Source organism: Heloderma suspectum, chromosome 1 (genome assembly GCF_057233095.1).
Source record: "Heloderma suspectum isolate Gila_16-S chromosome 1, 16-S_ref, whole genome shotgun sequence".
Classification (NCBI taxonomy): domain Eukaryota; kingdom Metazoa; phylum Chordata; class Lepidosauria; order Squamata; family Helodermatidae; genus Heloderma; species Heloderma suspectum.
Window position 1 is genome coordinate 75,107,536 of NC_139458.1, and position 22,881 is coordinate 75,130,416.

General features: G+C 42.2%; 1 protein-coding gene across 6 annotated transcripts in view; it reads right to left on the bottom strand.

Annotated features, from left to right (window-relative positions):
• The window catches only part of SIPA1L1 (signal induced proliferation associated 1 like 1), a 257,448-nt gene that overhangs the window by 117,804 nt on the left and 116,763 nt on the right, over window positions 1-22,881 (bottom strand). For 3 of the 6 annotated variants that reach the window (XM_084847797.1, XM_084847814.1, XM_084847829.1), the window contains one exon: window positions 12,428-12,496. The exons of 2 other annotated variants lie outside the window; for them this stretch is intronic. The gene's annotated coding sequence lies outside the window, so the exon portion shown is untranslated. Of the gene's footprint in view, window positions 1-12,427; window positions 12,497-18,276; window positions 18,502-22,881 lie in introns of all 6 variants that reach the window. One more of the 6 variants, XM_084847806.1, reaches the window with a different exon arrangement.

The window sequence follows — 22,881 nt, forward strand, 5'->3', positions numbered from 1 at the left end:
AACTAATTAGACAAAAGGTGATCAAATAGCACATACTTAGGGGGATAAAAAGACCAATTAATAGGAAGTGCCATTCATACAAAATTGTAAAGTTTCCTCTAGTCAATGGACACTATTTCCTATATATTCCAATCCATTATTTTTATCCTACTGAAATCCCGCCCCCCGGCCCCGCTCACACTCTCACACAAACACACATTTTAGCTTTGTCTATGAATCATGTATGGCACACCCAGCTTTTTTCAATCCTTTCTTATAACTGTGTAAACACACAGCATTTAACACACCCATGCACGTTTGTATGTTTTGCTTTTACCCCACACCCACTCTAAATGTGAACATAAAACTTTTATTACACAAGGGTGTTAACATTTTCCCAGCTATGCTAGGATTAATAATGTGAGTAATACTCCATATTACTAAAGTAAATCCATGAAATACCCTACTATAAGGGACAATCAAAAATATAAAGTTGTATTCCCCACAGAAATTGGAGGGGAAGATTTATTATTTATTCGATTTATACCCCACCTTTCCACCAAGAGAATGGTGCTCAAGACACTCAAAGGTTACATGATTAGGTGCAGGTGTCCTAGGGACAAATGCAACTTTTCTCTTGCCAGCCCCAGGCCTGGTATGAACGTATGCACTAGAGCCTGTGCCTTCAGTCTTATTTTGTCATGCATTTGAGGAGGCTTGCTATGACATGTACATTGGATCCACAAACTCCCTTGATAAAAAGAGAAGCAGCCATGCTCACGTTTCAGTCTTCTGAGTAGACATGAAATCTCTATCAGTGGAACATTTCCCAGAGGTGTTCCATTCTCATCCAGTGAACCACAAATTCTATCTGCATGAGCCAAACAATCAACAGAACGATGTCACGCTGATCTTTCAAAACTGTATAATTTCAAATTACAAGCAAGGGGTGGGTGGATGCCTGAATGCTCTCTCATTAAAACACACACACAGTTTCCTTACATAATGAAAACTGACTTGCTGGGATTTTATTAGGAATCAAAGGACATGAAACACTGTGGAAATGTAGTACTCATTAGAAGAACAACTTTGGATACTCTTCCATATACACGGAATCACTCAGAGACTTGAGTCAGGCAGCAGCCAAAGAACAATGCCTCCATGCTCTACCACCACCAATGATTTGCAGAGACAGAACAATCCTCACTGTATAGGCCTCAGCCTGCTCAGGAGCCTCTAGGACCTGGTGTAAGTCACCAGTGCTCCAAATTCTTAAAGTGCTCTGTAAATGCCTGCAGCCACAAAGGTACCAGCTGGAACGCAAGGGGGGCTCTCTATAGATTCCACAGATAAGATTTACCTAGATGAAGCTATAAATCTATACCACATTCCATTTTGGGAAGAATATGGCAACACTACTAGTCAGGAGCAACCTTCAATACTGACAAACCCTTTTCTTTAACTAGGAAGCAGTTAGCCACAATCCCGGGTAAGTGCCAGTGGATAGTTTCTTCTGAATGTTCTGCTTTCCTCATTAATTATGGCCAGTAATAGAAACTATTCACATATGTTCTTGCCTGCATTTCTGGTTTTTGTATATATTATATAAATAATTACATAAACAACTTGATTTAAATTCAAAATCCTCACAAGCAAATTACCTACAGTACATGTGTAGGCGTATGCCAGTTCCTTTGCATCAAACAGCTTAATCAGCCTTCCACACTATTTTTTTGATTGCAGTTTCTTATATAAATCACATGATAACAGTTCTATAAAAATCAAGTTTAACTCTTTCTACAGAGAAATCCATAAATTTTATAAGCCCACTTGGCCTAAAAAAAACCCCTTCCCCAAAAAAGACAGACATGAGGCTGTTATGGTAAACAGGTTGGCTTAGAGCTCATGGGGTTTATTATTTATTTATTTATTGCATTTATACCCCGCCTTTTTTCCTTTTGCAAGGAACCCAAGGTGGCTTACATTATCCTCCTCCTCTCCATTTTATCCTCACAACAACAACCCTGTGAGGTAGGTTGGACTGAGAGTCTGTGACTGGCCCAAAGTCACCCAGTGAGCTTCCATGGCTGAGTGAGGACTAGAACCCAGATCTCCCGGCTCCCAGCCCAACACTCTAGTCACTACACCACACTGTTAGCTTAACTTTTTAATCAATTAATTGTGGTGCTAAGGAGGCAACTCCCCTATGAGGAAGGTTACAACATTTGAGGCTTTTTATTTGAGAAAAAAGGGAAAGGTGACATGACAGATGTGTATAAAACTAAGAATGGTGTCAAGAAAGTGGATAGGGAGATGTTTTTCTTCCTCTTTCATAATACTAGAACCTGGGGTCATCCAACAAAGCTGAATGGTGGGAGATTCAGGACAGATAAAAATGTATAGCTAAACTGTAGAATTCGCTATAACAATATGTGGCGGTGACAGCCACCAACTTAGATGGCTTTAAAAGGAGATTAAACAAATTCATAGAGGCTAAGGCTATCATAGAATAGAATAATAGAATAGTAGGGTTGGAAGGGGCCTACAAGGCCATCAAGTCCAACCCCCTGCTCAATGCAGGAATCCAAGTCACAGCATCCCTGACAGATGGCTGTCCAGCCTTCATTGAATGCCTCCAGAGTGGGAGAGCCCACTACCTCCATAAGTAATTGGTTCCATTGTTGTACTGCTCTAACATTCAGGAAGTTTCTCCTGATGTTCAGCAGGAATCTGGCTTCCTGTAACTTGAGCCCATTATTCCGTGTCCTGCACTCTGGGATGATGGAGAAGAGATCCTGGCCTTCCTCTCTATGACAACCTTTTAAGTACTTGAAGAGCGCTATCATATCTCCCCTCAGTCTTCTCTTTTCAAGGCTAAACATGCCCAGTTATTTCAGTCTCTCTTCATAGGGCTTTGTTTCCAGTCCCTTGATCATCTTTGTTGCCCTCCTCTGAACCCTATCAATGTGTACTAGTTATGATGGCCATACGCTACCTTGAAGATCAGAGACAGCATGCCAGCTTTGGTGGAACATGAGCAGGAGCATTCTACTGTAATTACGTCTTACTTGTGGGCTTCCCATAGGCACCTGGTTGGCCACAGGATGTTTGACTAGATAGGCCTTTGGTCTGATCCAGCAGGGCAGGGCTGTTCTTATGTTGTTTCAGGGAAAAAAATGCAGGGAAGTGGCAGGTTTGGAGGATTTTATTTCATTTCATTTTCCACGTTTGCACCACTCCATATAGAAAAGATGACACACGTTACAGACCCCATTTTTGGTTTACATTTGACTATCACTATAGCATCATGCAGTGTATCCTATTTGTCCTATGGATAAATAAGAGAGCTTGCTCCCATGCTTGCAGCCCTGCAGTGGCTGACAACATTCACTATGGTGGTAGGAGATGAGAACTCCTCATGTGAGATATTAAAAACATTGAATATGGAACTTATCCAATAGTTTAAGATTGCTTAAGCCAGATCTTTCCAATGCAATCCAGGTTCCATAACACACTGCGCACTAAAAAAATATATCCAGTCACACTAAGGCAATTGCCATTACCATCAATTGATGTATACCCCCAAAAGCATTACAGTATTGCAAGGTAAATATAAAACTGCAGAGAGATGAAAAACCTATTTGGTTCATTTGTAAACATACTGCTCCACAATGTGGAGGTTTGCTCTTCATTTCAGAGTCTAGATGCTGAGAGGGTATAAATTACACCAACTTTGTGATAATTTGTACTTTCCTGACATGTCATGTTCATACAAAAATAAAACTAAATTATATGTTTAATCTGTAGAGAGACTATCTGTAAACAAAGGAAGTAAAAAAAACATAGTTGATCTCCCTCAAAATTTGTTTCAAGTTGTCACAGATACTTTTATAATTTCTGTGGAAATTAAAGACAGCACTAAACTGCATAGGCATCTGTATGTAGAAAGGAAAACCATTCAGCTGAGTGGATTTTGCAAAGCACAAAGTAAGGCTGCTGGTCAACTAGTTGATCAAATGGCATCAGCTGAATTGACCACCTATTATTTTCAAAGCAGCCAAATATTTCATGATGCCAAGAATGATCTGACTGATCTTTTTAATTGCACCATGGTGTGACATTTGATTGCAAGGGCAAGAATGGTGATGGCATTTTGTGACCAAGATTTGCAAGAATCAGGTCCACAACACATCACACACTTATACTTACTTTATTTAAGAGCAGGCACCCCTGGCCCAAAACTATACCCGTATAGCTATACTTAAAAACTGACTTGTATCTTTCACACTAATGTATTCCAAAGCAGTAAGTCCTCTAAATATATCCGAGAGTAGCTTCTTGTATTACCGTTTTTTACTTGGGTAAAGAGAGGAAAATATAAAATATACACTTTACATAAAGATGCATATGTACAGAAATAGATACCTTTACCTTAAAAAAGAGAAGCTACTGGGAAAGAATTAGGCCTCAGTATCTGCATTTTAAATGGAAATCCAGCTATTTCCCCCACACACGTGTTCTCTCAACTGCTGCACTATACATGTATTTTGTACTCTTCTATCTGCCAAACTGCCAAAAAAAAAAAGTGCAAGCAACTTTCCTGATCAAATTATCAAATTAGATATTCAGCAACACTGTCTATATCCATCCTATCACTTACCACTGTGCACCTAACTACTTCATGAGCTGGTTGTCTATTATTCCTACCAAGTAGAAAGGATAATTTTATCACATATTAGAAGCAGATGTCTGGTTATCTGTATCCACCCATCTTTTGGATCTTAGTTAATGAACTTTTAAAACTGTAAAGGTTTAAACAGAACATGTTTAAGTTAATTAACTCCATATACACCAGCTAACTGGGGATGAAATATAATGGACTTTCTATCTCCCCTTCTGCAGCCCTCTGCACTGCCCAGAAATCTGTTCCAGAGGGGTTCCCAGTGCTTGGGGAGCTGTGAACTGATCGAAGCAGGTCCTTCAGCAAGTTGACAGGTTTGCATCAAACCCTGGGTCTTTATATGTGAGTTGTCATCATTATTTTCTTTTCCACTCCAGAAAGTACAGTTTATGTTCTCACCTCAAAATATGGAACAGATAAGTAGGAAAAGAAAAAAGACTGTCTCTAAAGGTACACCAGCTTTCTTGTACACAGGATTATCCTGTGCAGAAAAAAACCCATGGAAGAATTCCAGTGAAAGAGATTGCTGAACCAAAGAGGCTTAATACTGCTGCCCATCCTGAATTTGCTGATGAGCAAGATTAGCTTGTGATCCTTTGTCTGTGGACAATCATATTTTGTGAGATACTACAAATAAAAAATAAATTTCTTCTTTAAAAAAAGTATTCTCTTTGGAAAGTGTTTATAATTCAGTTGCTATTCTTCCCCCCCCCCTTTTTTTTTTTTGCTGAAATATGCCAATACACAGCTGAAATAAAGGCTGGAAGTTCCAATTTGGCCATGCCCCCCAAAACAGGAATCGGCCATGGTGGTTGTGATAAGACATCACAGTTATCTGTCTTTCTTTGAGGCTTGCTTAGTGAGCACAGTGAGTGAAATTTCCTGTTCACCAACAGGAAACCAAGCACAACCAAACACAACCATGTTTTTGCAAAATCCAGAAAGTACAAATGGTGTATCGTACCATTCTGGAAGAGCACAACAAAATGTACAAAAGATTTTTAATGTGTTCCTACAGAAAAGAAACAATGGAACGCATTGGTAGCGCTGTGACAAAAGTTATTCATTGAGAAATACATATTGTTTGCATATCAGGACCATTTCAGTATTAGTACAAATAACATTTAAAATGTTTATTTTCCTCTAATATTATTTTATGCATATTTATAATTTGTCTCCCCCTTAAAAAGGGGGGGTGACTACATGAAAATGGAGGTGGAGAAAATTGTGTAGATGCCAGGTGAGACCCACTGGGGAGGGCCTCCCACAACTGGGTTTCACCACTGAAAAGGCCCTCTCCTTAGTAGCTACCTCATTTGATGGGAGCACCCAGAAGAAGGCCTCTGAAGGTGATCATAGGATCCAGGCAGGTATATATGGGAGGAGACAATTCTTCAGTAACCTAGCCCCAAGCTGTTTAGGGCTTTAAAAGTTAATACCAGCACTTTGAATTTGGCCCTGAAACAGACTAGATGCCTGAGATTATCAAACCAAGATTGTAACAGCCTTTCCATTAGATGTGGCTGTAATACATTCTCTGGAAGGTGTTCGCACATAACGATGGCTAGTTGGGAATGCATCAGAGCAAGCAAGTGTGCTGCCTCCTGACCACTTTCCATTTCCTTTTTGTTAAACAATCCAGGAACATCCTATTTCTGAGGTGTACTCTGTGATGTCTGAACCCGGTACTCTTTTTTTGTGGGAGAACAATCCAGCTTTTCAACCCATGGTTTATTATTGGGTTAAAAGTCTGGGTTGTTTCTCCCACAACAACCCAGAGTACCAGGTTCAGATGTCAGTGGCCAGGAGACAGCACACTCACTCACTCCTGCATGGTCCCAACTACCCGTGGTTTAAACAGCCCATGGGTAGTTGTTACATGCAAACCGGGTAGTAGTGTCCTTTAGTAGAATTGAGCAGCTATGTCTACTTTGACTAAAGAAAGCACGCTCGTCTTGAAACTACAGAAAAGGTAAAACTTTAGAGTGAGTTTACTGACTCCAGAAGATCTAGCTGGTTCCTTCCACTTGCCTTTAACAGCCCATTTAGAAGTAACAGTTCCTGTTTGGAAGTAGTCAGCACATATTTGTAGATGGGAACTGAATAAAAGGTGGTTTGAAGCAGGTGAAATTAAGCCAACACAGCAATTAAACTTAGTCATCATCCTATCCAACACTGGGGTTTTCCATCTTATGGAGAGAATCATTAATCTAGAGATTTCATCCTCCTTTTGAATTTTTAAAGCAGATGCTTCGGGGAAACACACTGTCTTTTTCCCTAGATCAAATGGGGTGAGGGATCTTAATGAGGATCATAGATCACCTGACCTAGCCTCCATGCAAAACTGCCCATAAGAAACATCACCATGAGTGATGCCTATGTCAGTTGGAGACAGATACTTAAGTCTCTGGGAGACAAATATGTCATCAATCTGAGTGAGGAGCCACTTTGCTTTACCCACAGGGTGTGCAGTGGAGGATACTACAAGGCAACTTTTCTGGTGTAGTGAAATACATGACTTTGAAGACCAAGAAAAGTATCTAGCAGGAGACAAATCACAGCACCAGCTAAACTAGGGAGGGGCGGGTTGTTGTTGTTGTTCAGTTGTTAAGTCGTGTCCGACTCTTCGTGACCCCATGGACCATAGCACGCCAGGCCTTCCTGTCCTCCACTCTTTCCCGGAGTGTGCTCAAGTCCATATTCATTGCATCCGTGATGCTATCTAGCCATCTCATCCTCTGCCGTCCCCTTCTCCTTTTGCCTTCAATCTTTCCCAGCATCAGGGTCTTTTCCAGGGAGTTTTCTCTTCGCATTAGGTGGCCAAAATATTGGAGCTTCAGCTTCAGTATCTGTCCGTCCAATGAGCAGTCAGGGTTGATTTCCTTTAGAATTGACTGATTTGACCTCCTTGCAGTCCAGGGGACTCGCAAGAGTCTTCTCCAGCACCACAGTTCAAAAGCATCAATTCTTCGGCACTCAGCCTTCCTTATAGTCCAGCTCTCACAGCGATACGTTGCTACTGGGAAAACCATAGCTTTGATGATACGAACCTTTGTTGGCAAGGTGATGTCTCTGCTTCTTACTATGCTGTCTAGGTGTGCCATAGCTTTCCTCCCAAGGAGCAAGCGTCTTTTAATTTCATGGCTACAGTCACCGTCTGCGGTGATCTTGGAGCCCAAGAAAGTAAAATCTGTCACTGCTTCTATTTCTTCCCCTTCTATATGCCAGGAAGTGATGGGGCCAGATGCCATGATCTTAGTTTTTTTAATGTTGAGTTTCAAATCAGCTTTTGCACTCTCCACTTTCACCCTCAACAAGGGGCTCTTTAGAACCTCTTCACTTTCTGCCATTAGCGTGGTATCATCTGCATATCTGAGGTTGTTGATAATTCTCCCAGCAATCTTAATTCTGACCTGTGATTCAACCAACCCCGCATTTCTCATGATGTACTCTGCATATAAATTAAATAAGCCAGGCAACAATATACAGCCTTGTCGTACTCCTTTCCCAATTTTGAACCAATCGGTTGTTCCATGTCCGGTTCTTACTGTTGCTTCTTGACCCTCATACAGGTTTCTCAGGAGACAGGTAAGGTGGTCTGGTACTCCCATCTCTTTAAGAATTTGCCACAGTTTGTTGTGATCCACACAATCAAAGGCTTTAGCGTAGTCAATGAAGCAGAAATAGACGTTTTTCTGGAATTCTCTTGCTTTCTCCATGATCCAGCAAATGTTGGCAATTTAATCTCTAGTTCCTCTGCCTCTTTGAATCCCAGCTTGTACTTCCAGTAGTTCTCGGTTCACATGCTGCTGAAGCCTAGCTTGTAGGATTTTGAGCATCACCTTGCTGGCATGTGAAATGAGAGCAATTGTGCGGTAGTTTGAACACTCTTTGGCATTGCCTTTCTTTGGAACTGGAATGTAAACTGACCTTTTCCAGTCTTGTGGCCATTGTTGAGTGTTCCAAATTTGTTGGCATATTGAGTGCAGCACTTTAAGAGCATCATCTTTTAGAATTTTAGATAGCTCAGCTGGAATACTGTCATCTCCACTAGCTTTGTTGTTAATAATGCTTCCTAAGGCCCACTTGACTTCACTCTCGAGGATGTCCGGCTCAAGTTCAGTGACCGCACTATCATGGCTATCAGGGACATTAAGATCTTTCCTGTATAGTTCTTCTGTGTATTCTTTCCACCTCTTCTTAATCTCCTCTGCTTCTGTTAGGTCCCTGCCTTCTTTGTCCTTTATCATGCCCATCTTTGCACAAAACATTCCCTTGAGATCTCCGATTTTCTTGAAAAGATCTCTAGTATTACCCATTCTATTGTTTTCCTCGATTTCTTTGCATTGTTCCTTTAAGAAGGCCTTCTCGTCTCTCCTTGCTATTCTCTGGAAATCTGCATTCAGTTGGATATATCTTCCCCTTTCTCCCTTGCTTTTCGCTTCCCTTCTTTCCTCAGCTACTTGTACAGCCTCATCCGACAGCCACTTTGCTTTCTTGCATTTCTTTTTCTTTGAGATGGATTGAGTTGCTGCCTCCTGAACAATGTTACGGACCTCTGTCCATTGTTCCTCAGGCATTCTGTCTATCAAGTCTAATCCATTAAATCTATTCCTCACTTCCACTGCGTATTCATAAGGGATATGATTTAGGTCATACCTGAATGGTTTAGTGGTTTAGTACATAATCAATCTGATTTCGATATTGACCATCTGGTGATGTCCATGTGTAGAGTCGTCTCTTGTGCTGTTGGAAAAGAGTGTTTGCTATGATCAGCGTGTTCTCTTGGCAAAACTCTATTAGCCTTTGCCCTGCTTCATTTTGTACACCAAGGCCATGCTTGCCTGTTATCCCGGTGATTTCTTGACTTCCTACTTTAGCATTCCAATCCCCTCTGATGAAGAGGACATCTTTTTTTGGTGTTAGTTCTAGCAGGGGTTGTAGGTTTTCATAGAACCAATCAACCTCAGCTTCTTCGGCCTCAGTGGTTGGGGCATAGACTTGAATTACTGTGATGTTGAATGGTTTGCCTTGGATTCGTACTGAGATCATTCTATCGTTTTTGAGATTGTACCCCAGTACTGCTTTTCCCACCCTTTTGTTGACTATGAGTACTACTCCATTTCTTCTAAGGGATTCTTGCCCACAGTAGTAGATATGATGGTCACCTGAATTACATTCGCCCATGCTTGTCCATTTTAGTTCGCCGATTCCCAAGATGTCGATGTTCAGTCTTGCCATCTCATGTTTGACCACCTCCAGCTTACCTTGATTCATTGATCTGACATTCCAGGTTCCTAAACAATATTGTTCTTTACAGCATCGGACTTTCTTTTCACCACCAGACACATTCACAGCTGAGTGTCCTTTTGGCTTTGGCCCAGCCGCTTCACTCTTTCTGGCGCTACTTGGAAATACCCTCTGCTCTTCCCCAGTAGTTTATTGGACACCTCCAACCAGAGGGGCTCATCTTCCGGCGTCATCTCTTTTAGCCTTGTGATACGTTCCATGGGGTTTTCTTGGAGAGAATACTGGAGTGGGTTGCCATTTCCTTCTCCAGTGGACCACATTTTGTCAGAACTCTCCACCATGACCTGTCTGTCTTGGGTGGCCCTGCACGGCATAGTTGATGGCTTCACTGAGTTACGCAACCCCTTCGCCACAACAAGGCAGTGATCCATGAAGGGGTGGGGCGGGTACACACAAGCTGTTCTATATGATTCATACTGAGGGCCAAACTAGACATGATGAGAATCACACAACTGCTGGTTGCGTGATTGTTTTCTTGAAAGTCAACAGCAGCCAATGGTGGAGGGATGTGGGGGACAGGAACCACCATGTGTGTGTGTGTGTGTTGAGAGAGAGAGAGAGAGAGAGAGAGATTTAACCCTTTGCCTCTAACGCTTTGCCTCTACTATGGTGCCAGAACAGGATCTCTCCCCTCCACCTGGGCTGGAGTTACTATTCTCATTGGGAGTGGGGGGAAGGGAGAGAGGAGATCTTGATTAGGAGCCAAACGGTTAAATCCCCCCACTCTGTGGTCACAATCTGGATCTCTCTCTCTCTCTCTCTCTCTCTCACACACACACACACACACACCTGCCTGCTATTTACCTAAAAAAAAACAAGGAAAAGGCAGATTGCTCATAGACATGGTCTTTCTATTTTTCTAAATATCTGCCTCCCATCCTGAGTTGGGAGCATAGCCCATATGTTCTGGAGAGACATATGAGATGTTCTTGCACACATTTGGGGAAAAAAACAAAATAACATACCCCTTCCAAACGAAGGTCAGCTTATTTAAGTTTAGTTTAAAGTGCAGCTTCTACACCAGATCCTCAAAGTCCATATAGGTGATATCTTTTACTGCAGCAATTTTTGTTGTGGACACTTTTTGGAAAGATTTTAGGACAGGATAAAAAACATGCTTGGCTGCAATTACTATACACTACACCACTTTGGGCTGTAACGGTACATCAACATGTAATGTGACTGGCTGAAACAACACATCTGATGTAAAGAAGCAACAGCAGCACTGGAGGGGTCATCAGAAATGGCATGACAGGGATGGCAGCACAGCTTACAGAGTATCAAGACCCTTAACTGGGTCAAAAGAAAAATGGTGGAAAGCCACTTCAGAATTTCAGTAAATCAGCTAGTTATTTTGCTGAAGTTCCTCCTTTCCGCTGAAGCTCTATATTTTGACACAGAGGACAAACCCAATTAAATTCTGATAGTTCTAAGCATAGTAGTGCATATTGAGACATAACATGTACTCAAGTTAAAAGCCAGAGTTATACAAAGCACACTGAAGGAAGTACATGGGAAGCAGCTTAGAGAAGATAACTCCAACACTCGGAAAGCAAGGCAACTTCATCCTTCTGACATTGATGCATCTAACCCTCCTTTAGTCTCTGTTCTAAACACTTCAGATCACTTTTATAGGTCACCTGAGTCCCTTCTTCAGAATCAATTGTCCCAATTTTACCTACAAACTAATTAGCCTTTCATAAAAGCAGAAGCACTATGAAGTGGAATCAAGAGAGTATCTCACACGGACCTTGAAGGAACAGGAAAATTCAGAATCTGAAGGTAGAAAGAGGAACTTCTCCAAAACAATCAAAATAAAAGGAGAGGAAACGTAGATGAAACACCTTCCTTTAGAGCACGGGTGAGAAACCTGTGGCCCTCCAGATGTTGTTGGGCTGCAACTCCCATCAGCCCCAGTCAGCATCGGGAATGATCAGGGGTGATGGGAGTTGTAGTCCAACATCTGTAGGGCCACAACTGCTTTAGGAACAGCTTCACTCTTCTATCTTTATAATGGAAAAGCAGCACTTATTAGTTGGTAAGAGCTAAAGGAGATTCCACCCAACACCTGCTGTGGCAGTTGGCTTAATAGCAGTCCTTTGCTACATTCAACAATTACACCCACATGCTCCTGTGAGGGATTAATTGTCTGCTAAAAATAAAAGGAGATTTGCATTTCAAGTGAACTGCCTGAGCAATGTGTTATTTGACAGAAGGTGAAATTAATCAACTTTCTGCTTGATGAGCCTAGATTTTATTTCAGATGTCCAGATTTAAATTGAACCAATCTAAAATGCATAAATAGGCAAAATAAAGAGGGATGTTCTATAACCCAGTAGCACAGCATACAGCAATAAAATCAACCATAGACTATGAATGAAGCTGAAAGATTTCACATGTACACATACAGAGCTGGCAAATAAAACTTAAGAGGTAAATTAGGAAAGAAACACCTACTACAGTTTCATGGCATCTTGGCAAATTCATGGACTTTAGCTTCAGCATCTACACACTGAAATGTGTAACCTACAGAGAAAAATATGTCACTATTACAAAATGTTTAGGAGAAAATCAACTGTGGAGACAACAACAAAAAGGTCAAACTAAGAAGAAAAAAGTCAAGTCTACATAAGAGAAGCGCTGCATTTCTAGGAAGTGTTCAAACCAGTTTGAGTGTGTAATGTCCCCTGGTTCTGAGGATCCACGTGACACCAAGGAGGAGTTGGATTCAAACAGGTCACAGGTACCCCACTTCAGAGGGAGCCCTTGGCACCCCCTTCTATACCATCCTGGCCCGAGGACATAGAGGGTAGAAGTATTTTACTCTAAATGACTATTCCATTTGTTTTAGAAAAACCTATATCCTGGACTCTTCAATATGCATATAGTTGCCTGAAGATCGACACTGCAGTATCGGGCATGTATTTGTACATATTATTTGCATCGTGTGAAGAGTGGGTGTAGGTCCATCCCTCTACCTCCTCCCCAGCAGTGCAAATAATCACACATCCCCCTAATACTACTTTCATTTTGAAACAAGATTGTTAGATTGAACTGTAGTATTATAGGTACTCTTGTGTATCTCTTGTTTACCAGACCCTAAGTGGAAGGAAAGAACCTGTTGTCAGGCTCTCAAAGCAATTCTTACAAGAACAGTCATTATATACAGCCTTTGCTAAACAGCCAAAATATATGCAATAGGGCTGTGAATTGAAACAGCCCACTGAAGACTCCCAGGTGGCCCCAGGGATCATGATGGGGGTCTATGGTGGAATTGCAGAAGACAGTTGTTATTCTGAGGAGTTAGTGCTGTACAACAACTGCTCCTTCCATGCCTAGACTTTCAGTTGGGCCCATTGCTTTTAGTGGTTAGCTATGCTGCTTCTTCCCAGAGTCAGTTACCTGTTTGAGACTGAACAACTTGAGAGGCTAGTAGGTAAGCCTGTGGTGAGATCTTAAGGTTAGCCAGAGTAGCAGGAGTGGAGTTATCTATGCTGGCTTACTGCCAAGCATTCCCAAAATCACTGCACTATGTCCAGAATAGGGGTGGGGTTACTATGAGTATAATAGCATATATGAATCTCTGAGTCATTCCCATGGTGGGATCTCAACACAGGCCGATCTGGAAAGGTGCTGCATACGGCCAGGAGTCACGTCCACTGCCATATTTTGATGGGATTCCCCAGCAACTGTAAGCTTATAATCTTTCTCCGTAATGTTTTGCTTTCTTCTGAATTGTTAATTTGCTCCTGTTTAATAAAATCTTTAGCCTTCACCCATTAGTGTGCTCATTGTATTCTGAATCCTAAAAAGAATTGGTGCCTCTTGATAACGCAGGATCCTTCTGGCACTTTTACTACCACAGCTTTTAATGTAGATGAAGCTTTGCTGGTTGAACTAAAAATTGTTAAGCTGGAAATGGAGGGGAAGCAAACTACAGGAAAACCAAGCATGTGATAGCCTGGCAACTACCAATCATTACGTATTGCTTCCAGGTAAATAGGAAGCTTTAGGAGAGACTTACCTTTTTGCCATGCAATCACACACAATTCCCTCCTCTTAGTTTCCCTTCACCTTCCTTCTCAGATTTTTGGTACAGCTAGCAAAAACAGGCTATAATGTTATGCACTGAGTACTGCCACCAAGTTTAAATTGATTTAGGATTTATTTAAATGGATTTTGAGGGTGGGAACATCATTCTCAACATCTCTGTTTTGTGCGTAGTCTTAGTGTTGGTGAGAGAGAGACAGAGACAGAGAGAGAAATATGTTTTTGTGTGTGTACACTTGTGTATGTATAGACAGACAGAGAGCTAGAAAGAAACAAGGGAGTAGGATGGCCCATTAATTCAGTGCTCAGCAGTGGATTGGCTCGCTGATACACAATTCCCTAGCACTTTTTGGAAGACAACTCCACTTGATTCTTCATACAATTTAACATACAGAAATTCTCATTAATCAAAGTGAATGCATCACAATGTAAAGCATATACATTGCAAACTGGGAAACTGAACTTTGGGGCTCTCATCCATGCATTCCTTAAAATCTGGTGTAAGTCCTAGGAGTATAAACAGAAGCATGTAAATGAATTATGGAATATTTAGCCTGTCACTGAGAAGCAAACTGAAATGAATGCACCATAGCATTATAACCTTATTCTTCTCTCCACAGGTAAAAGGGAATACTTTGTGCTATGCATAAACGTGAGCTTTAAAAAACACAATTCTCTTTGTCTTGAACCATGCAAAACAAATACAAGCAATACATCTGGTGTATGAAGATGTTTCCACAGGTTCACTTTCATTGCTTAAGGCAGGACAAAATGTATAAAAAAGCAACCCAGCTTTCAGAGACCATTATGAATATGCTGAAGAGATGATCATCCATCAACAACAAAACACAACTGAAAGTTGAAGGCATCTTAGACAAGAATTTTAAAATTATTTATTTGGGTTTATGTCCCTTAGAAACCTATTAAGTATTTATACCTCAGTGCTGAAACGTATGTAAACATAACCCACAAGCAGCATTAAAATCACATTAATTTTGCTTGGCATTGAGAAATATGCGGATTTGTTTGGTATATATAAAATGTTACTGAGATTACAATTCAAAATGCAAACTCACTGTGAAATCAGGTAACAAGAGAATGCATTGAAACTGTGCATTTTTTAAATCCTAAACATAACATGACATTTTATCTCGCCTGATTAAAGGCAGCCGCCGGCGAGATCACATCACTCCAGTGCTGAAGGAGTTGCACTGGTTACCAGTTGTTTTCCGGGCCAAATTCAAGGTGTTGGTTTTGACCTTTAAAACCCTATATGGTTCCGGCCCAGCCTATCTTAAGGAGCGCCTCCAGCAACACCAGACAGGCCGCTTAACAAGATCAGCCTCAGATGGCCTTCTCTCTGTCCCATCAGCCAGGACAGCTAGACTGGTGGGGACGAGGGAGAGGGCCTTCTCTGTGGTGGCCCCCACTCTGTGGAACTCCCTCCCTAGGGAACTCCGTCATGCCCCCTCTTTAATGAGCTTCCGTCGTGCATTAAAAACGTGGTTGTTCAGGCAGGCATTTGGGGTGGGTTAGGGTATTTAAAAAAAAAAAATTATGGTAAAATTTTATTGTTTTAAATTGTTTTATGGGGGTTGTACATCGCCCAGAGTGGCTGGGTGACCAGTCAGATGGGCGATTAATAAATTTAATAAATAAAAAAATAAAATTTTTAAGCCTAATTCTCCTGACACCCTGGAGTAACCATGTTATTGCTATTTAAATTGTTTCTCTAACAGAAGGACAACAGTGCAGAATTAAACAGAAAAAGACTGTGATGATTAAATGAAAAAAGGGGGCTAGACATCAAGTGACAATATTCTCACTCAAAGTATCAAAACCCAGGACAAAGAGACTGATAGGATTTGGACTTCGTACCTGTTCCAAAGCATTACAAAACTAATCAGAATGTATTGAGATGAGATAACAGTTCTATACTGTGAAGGAATGCTGGAGCTAACTCCAACATCCCTGCAAGGTAGGACAGGCCAAACTTGGCCTCAAGCCCCAAAATACACCCAGTAACCTCCCTCTCTTGCCAAGAGGCACTGAATTTAGCACTGAGATTGAATAGAAAAGGATCAGACCAACTTGGAGTTGGATAACTGTTTATTATAGGGAAAGGGATAGAGGGAAAGGGAGAATTAGAGGTGGTAGGTTGTACAGAGGATTACAAAGCTGAAAACTTGCAAGGAAAACCAAAGCATACATAGAGAGCCTTTATACCACACCCCCAAGCAAAATAACCAAACTGGCTAGCCTATCCTTCCACATACCTAGCACCTCAGGATAGCGTCCAGCTGACAGCAGGTCCAAGATCACCATAACGAAGGGAGACACACCTCGACCTCCTTTTAAGGCCCAGGCCCAGCAACCTAGGGCAGATTTCCCTTAGCCAATCACCAGCTCAGCCCCCAAAGGGACCACCTTAGCCCAGAAGAGGTTGGATCTTCCCACCAGACTCAGCTGTTATGTGTTTCCCAATTATCAGGGACTGTGCATGGCCTTCAGGAAAAGGGCCAAGGAGCTGGCAGATAAGACACTATTCCAGGTGGATGCTCAGGACGTGACACCCAGGACTAGTCTCATGGTGGGAACAGGCCATTGTTCTTGGCATATACAATTAATATATGAGCTCAAAAGGGTATTAACAGAACCCGTTTCGTGATTTCTGTTCATTTTAGAACAGAGATCAGTTTGTAAACCCGGATTTAAAATCTGACTTCAGTAAATTTTTTTATCAGATTCCCCTAGTGACCACTTCGTTCCTTTCATTTGAATGTCCTCCCTGTTGGATAACAGGACAACTCCGCATGCACTGGGGGACGATAGAGAATTTGTTGTATCAGCTGCTTGTCTTGTTTATCCCCTTGCTGTCCTGTAACTTGACTGGTTCCTTTCTCCTACTCTCTTCCTCTTCAACTCTGCAAGAGGCATCATATGCTCTCTCCAAGGGAAACAAGTAACTGTATTACTTGTTTCCTGCACTTACACCCATGCACCCAGCTTTAGGGGGTGCTTGTAGTTGAACAGTATTAGACAGCCTTCTTCGGCGATGTGTATAACAGCACTAATAAAGTAAGTTGATTTGCACGTCTCCTGAACTGGGTTTAGCGTGTGTTTATTCCCTCTAATAATAAATGCTGTGTTACCATACTTTATATAAGGCAACTCTGCTGTAAGTCACACCAGACTTTCCAACACTCCCCACTTCAGCACTCAAAGTCAGTGCAGGCATAACACTCCTGATCTCTTAACCATGGGGTCACACACACCCTTCATTACTCAAGACAGAATATGAAACTGCTGAGGGGGCTTGGAGAGGGTGGCAAGCATACTGGGACAGGGAAAAGAACAAATTTGATGTTCTCACATCTACTGCAAATCAACCTGAAATCCCTCTGTTAGTCTCAAAGCAGCCAGTGGAGTTTTTGAGTCAGCAGCTGACCCCTCTCACAGCTAGGGATGTCAGAGAATTCTGCCACGGATCTCGGTGAGGCCGAATGCCAGTGCATTTGGCCCCCCGAACTCCGTGGCGGAGCGGCCTGCCACCCCCCTGCCACCCCGCGGATCCCCCCCGGGACAAGACTCACCTGGGGCAGATCTTCCGGGCGGCGGCGGCTCCGGCCGGTCTTCCGACCAGCTGCCATCGCCGCCATTTCCAGGCTTGTGTAAAAAAAAAAAAAAAAGACACGATAGGCTATGTAAAGATTTACGGAGCCTATCATGACTGGGTTTTAAAAAAAAGGAAAAAAAAGACGTGATAGGCCACGTAAATCTTTACGTAGTCTATCATGGTTGGGTGGATTTTATAAAAAAAAACCGCATACGCAAATGGCAGCGGCTACGGCCGCTGCCATTTGCGTTCCTTCTTTTTACCATCTTAATCTACATAAATATTTACGTAGACTGTAACGGCAAAAATAAAGGGGAACGCAAATAGCGTAGCAGGCGCTATTTGCGTCCTCTTTTGATTCGCCGTTTTAGCCTACGTAAATATTTACGCGGTTGTTTGTTTGTTTGTTTTTAACCCAGAGCACTCCGCGGCCGGAAATCCAGCTGCAGACGGCTCTGGCCTGGCCTGGCCGGCTGCTCCGCAGAGCTGCCGCGGAGCACAGCCAGCCGTTCGAGGATTCCAGGGGGAGGAACGGAGCGCCTCCCCCCCCGGCCAGGATTCCGGGGGGAGGGACGGAATGCCTCCCCCCCCATCAACATAATCCGCGAAAGGTAAGTCACTTTCATACATCCCTACTCACAGCAGCTGCGAAAGGACTGGGGCATTGTCAATGATGGCCAGCATCCCATGGGCTTTTGGCAGTGAAGGGTGCTTCCTTATGCTTCATTTGCTCTTCTCGCCTGAGGGTACATCCTGGCAACAGCCCCCCTTGATCCAATGGCCCCACGATTAGAGTGTCTGGAACCTGCATGCTTCTGACCCAAGGCCTCTGTGGTGGAGGATTTCCTAGGTGCAGTGGTTGGTACTGAGGATACAGAAGGAGATCAATTTTCAGATACGAGGTTGAATGGTCACTGGCACTGAGCTAATAAAATTGGGCAACGCTGAAACCATCTGAGACAAGGACTCAGAAACCAAGAGAGGCAGTTCCCACAGTGTGGTGTGAAGACAGACAGAACACTTTTCACAAGACTGCTGGATGAAATTTTGACAGTGTATGCAAATCTACTATGTGCTCTTCTCTGAAGCATAAAAGACAGCAGCCATGGCCATCCTTCACCAGGACTTTGCCATGCAACTTTTATACTAGGGATAGGCAACAAAATTTGGGCAGGGGATGACCCTCCATGGGCTGAATAACATCAGGAGGTACGGCCACACACCCCGGCTTCGTTTGGTCCCCAGACAACAACTGGTGATCTGCCTGGCATGTTGGCCAGGAATTGGCTTTGCTGTACACAGGACATCTCCCATTGGGTAAGTCCTTTGCACAGCAAAGGAGCCCCGATCAACACACTGGATGGATCATTTCATAGCCAAGGGGCTTTGCTTGCCGAACACCTTCTCCTCTTGGGGAGAGAATGTGGGCAGGCAAAGCTGAATGGAGCCCACTCATCCAAGACTTATTGGAATTCCCGCACACTGGGAAGGGGAGTGGCACACAAGGGAATCCCCTTGTTATCTTGGATCAGAGATAACGAAGGGGACTCCTCTCCCCACCTCCTCCCAAAGCCCCAGTAGCCTCTAGGCCAGGGGACAGGGCTTAGGGACAGGCCCACAGAGGGAGCCCAAGCTTCTGTGGGCTGGATGGGCAACCTCATGCTTTACACTTTTTAAAAGTTGATTGTTTCATAAGATGTGTAGTTGAGAACACAGAACAAAACTGCCAAGGAAAAGGAAAACACAACTGAGACAAAAAGTATCACCCACAAACAAAAATGGGGAGAATGAAGGAACAGAGAAGAAAAAACCAGACCTGACTTGCTTGGCTTAGAAAAGTAGCCAAGAGAATGTTCCTCTCAATGCTACCATTGTGGTGGTCAAAAAAATAACTTCGAAAAACAAGGGGGTCTGCCCCTTTTGGCATGGGCCCTGGACTGGAGGTGGAGGTGAGGGGCTGCAACAAAAAAAATTTAGGTTCTAGTTCATATCCCCCAAATCTTCTGCACTAGCATAGGCTTTCCCATATATATATATTACATACAGACTACAAATAAACAGTTTCCTGGAAAGCAAGGCAGAACTTGCAGTGTGTCTTACTTTGTTGAAACAGCACCTTGCTTTATCTCCAGGCAACCACCCAAGGGAGAATCAGCAAGGAACTAAACACACCTCAGTTCCAGCTCTGTCCCTTCTATCAGCTTTGTCAACACAGCTGGATCTAACAACATCAAGGCCTGTATGTCTACTAACTACAGATATGTCAGCCATTTGGTGCCTTACAGTGCCCAAGGAAGACACAGTCAATGGGAACACTGCCCTGGATGTTATTCATTAACCAGAGAGGATTTTCAGCATTTGAATAAGAGCTGCTGATGGCTTGCTTCTACAAAATTAGACACCTATTTTGTTATGCATTCAGGGCTACATGTACTCTCCGTGCATGTACATAACTCTGTGCCAAGTTAACCTACATTCTATGCCAAGAAAAGCTGAATTGTGTGATTATGCAAATGAGGCAACTTTGTATATATTTGCTTATTTTAGGTGATATATTCTGCTTCTGCTCGTCATAAGAGGTAGCAAAAAGCTATACTGAGTACTAAAGCCACAGTCCCTGACCATGAAATGCCCCTCTGGCTTCAAAGATGTTAGATGTTGCCCACAAAATGCTAAGTCAGTCTTTGCGGCAATAAGGATCAGAGAAACGTTCCTTAAATGCTTATCGTCTGAACCTTATCAGAAAAACTGACATTCACAGGAATGCTGAATTCTGCATCTGGTATTAAATTCTGCACTTACTCAGAAATGCTCTGGAAGCTGTTTAGTATAACATCCCCAGGAAAATACTATGGACACTTAGTGCTTCAGCAATCAGGAAGCATTTTGCCTTCCTGCTCTCTTTATCTCCACACTTGGTTAACTTGGCTTATCATCTAGCATCCCTCAAATCCAGGTGTGTATATCACTACCAGGTCCTCAAGCCAAGCATCTGATCAAGTATGACTTTCTTATAAAAGTTTCCTTCCTCCTGCAGAAGCTCCTCTTTGTCACTTCAGTCCACTCCTTAGAATCTATGTTTTCCATGTCACAAGATCGTTTCCTTTATAAGAATTTTAACTTAAAGATGCACCATCTGCCACATTGCTCATCTTCTTAGGAGAGAAAAAAACCTCAACATTTATGCATTTAAAGAATACAAATGTTGTTATGGTAACTAAATGTCTATCCATGAAAACAAGAAGGCATTTGAAAAAAGTGAAATACATGCAAGAGACTTCCAGAGAAAAATGGCTGCTATATTTTAATAGAAATGGCTGAATAGTTTCATTATAACTTTCAGTACACAAATATCAATCTAACTGGCTATTTAATTATTCAACCAATAAAGAGTTTTGGAAGATAAACATTACTGCACTAATGTTACTCTGCTCTGCTTTGAGGCTGTCAGTTTTAGATATGGTGAATTTAGAAACAGAAGTTTCTAATACACCATGTTTGTTAGCCAACGTATTTGTCTCCCTTAACCCCTTCCTTGAAAGCGCATATCCTACTGGAAACAGTATGTGTTGCCAATGACTGGCTGCCAAAGAAAGCTAAAAAAATGCAGTTGGCATAAGTTATGTCAAACATCTACCTGAAAATTACTTTTCCCCATAGAGCAAGTGCTAATTCCAGCCCATCTCCCAATCTCCATCCCACTGCTTCTCAACTTTCAAAGTTCATTCTGTCCTACTCTACTCCTCTCTGCATTTCCATCATGCTCGCATATACTGCCCACAGCCTTTTCTCATTTCAGACCTTGATAGCTGCCTCACCTTCTTCCTCTCTGAAAACATTCCCATACCATTTCTTGCCATTCTCTTCCCCTCCCTCATCCTATACTTCCTTCAGCTCTTTTCTTCCTGACAAAACTGTCCATCTCTACCCTTCCCTTTCTCTGATGCAGGCTTCCTCTCCCTAACCATCACCTTATCTCCTTCAACAGAGCACATACACAACCTTCCTCATACTCTACTTCATGCTCCTTCTGTGTCCTGCAGTCCACTGCTGTAGTGCAAAGATAGGGAATGTGTGGCCCTCCAGATGTTGCTCAACTGCAGTTCCCATCATCCCTCACCATTGGCTATGCTGGCTAGGCCTGATAGGAACTGCAGTCCATCAACATCTGGAGGACCACATTTTCCTCACCCCTAATGAAGTGGCTCTTAGAGAAGCATTTTTCACTCTTTTGTCATCTCTGTCCACTACTTAGAATCTGCATTTTCCACTTTTAAGACATCGTTGTCCTCAGCGTTTCACTTGTTAGCCCCACTCTCCCATCTTTTAGACTTAGCCCTTACCTGAATTATCATCCCCTATTAAAACTAAGCCTAACTAAATTGGTATGAATCACCTGGAGAGCTTCAGCTATGAGGCAGTATAGAAATGAAATAAATAATAAGAATAAACAACAACTAAGCACATGTAACTGAACACAAAATTCATCCCGTTATCTTTACCTCTATTTTCCTCCCCCGCACGCATTTTTGTTGTATACCTCAAATTTTAGATTGTAAACTTCTCCCTAGGCTTTGTTTGGTTTTCACAGCATGGATAGGTTTAAATAATGATTTGAAGCATATTTCCTAAACAAGCACGCATTCTACCTGGTTGATATAACCATCACATCATATTGGTTTGCAACCAGTTAGGAACTTTATATTACCAAGGAACATAAGTCTAAAACTTTTGGTCATGCAGCCCACATGAACTGCAAAATTATATTGCTTAGAGACAAGAGAGAGAGAGAGAGATTTCAGTTTGACTATGGCTGTAGATAAGTAAACATCCTAAGAAAGAATCACTTACTTGAAGAATAAGGCTGCAATCCCATGCACTCTTATTAATAATTAAAAGTTAAGATAATTTCCTAAAATATAGCTTTTTATCTGCCTTTTTTATCTGTAAAGTACCATGCACATCATGCCATTATATAAATAATTCAATTATCAAACGCCACTGCCCATTTAACACCAGAGTTAAGGCTATCCCATGTTGGCTCAAGCACCACAAACCCAGGAATCTAGAAGCTTAGGCATATGCCTTAACAGACATGCCCTGTGATCAGTAATCACATTGTGCAATGTCACAAATAGTGCTTGCTTACAACTTATACTCCATGCATCCACACATTTCCTATGACTTTCATGCTCAAATCCAGATGAGGAGGATGGAGTGCCTGGGACCAGAAAAGATGCCCCAC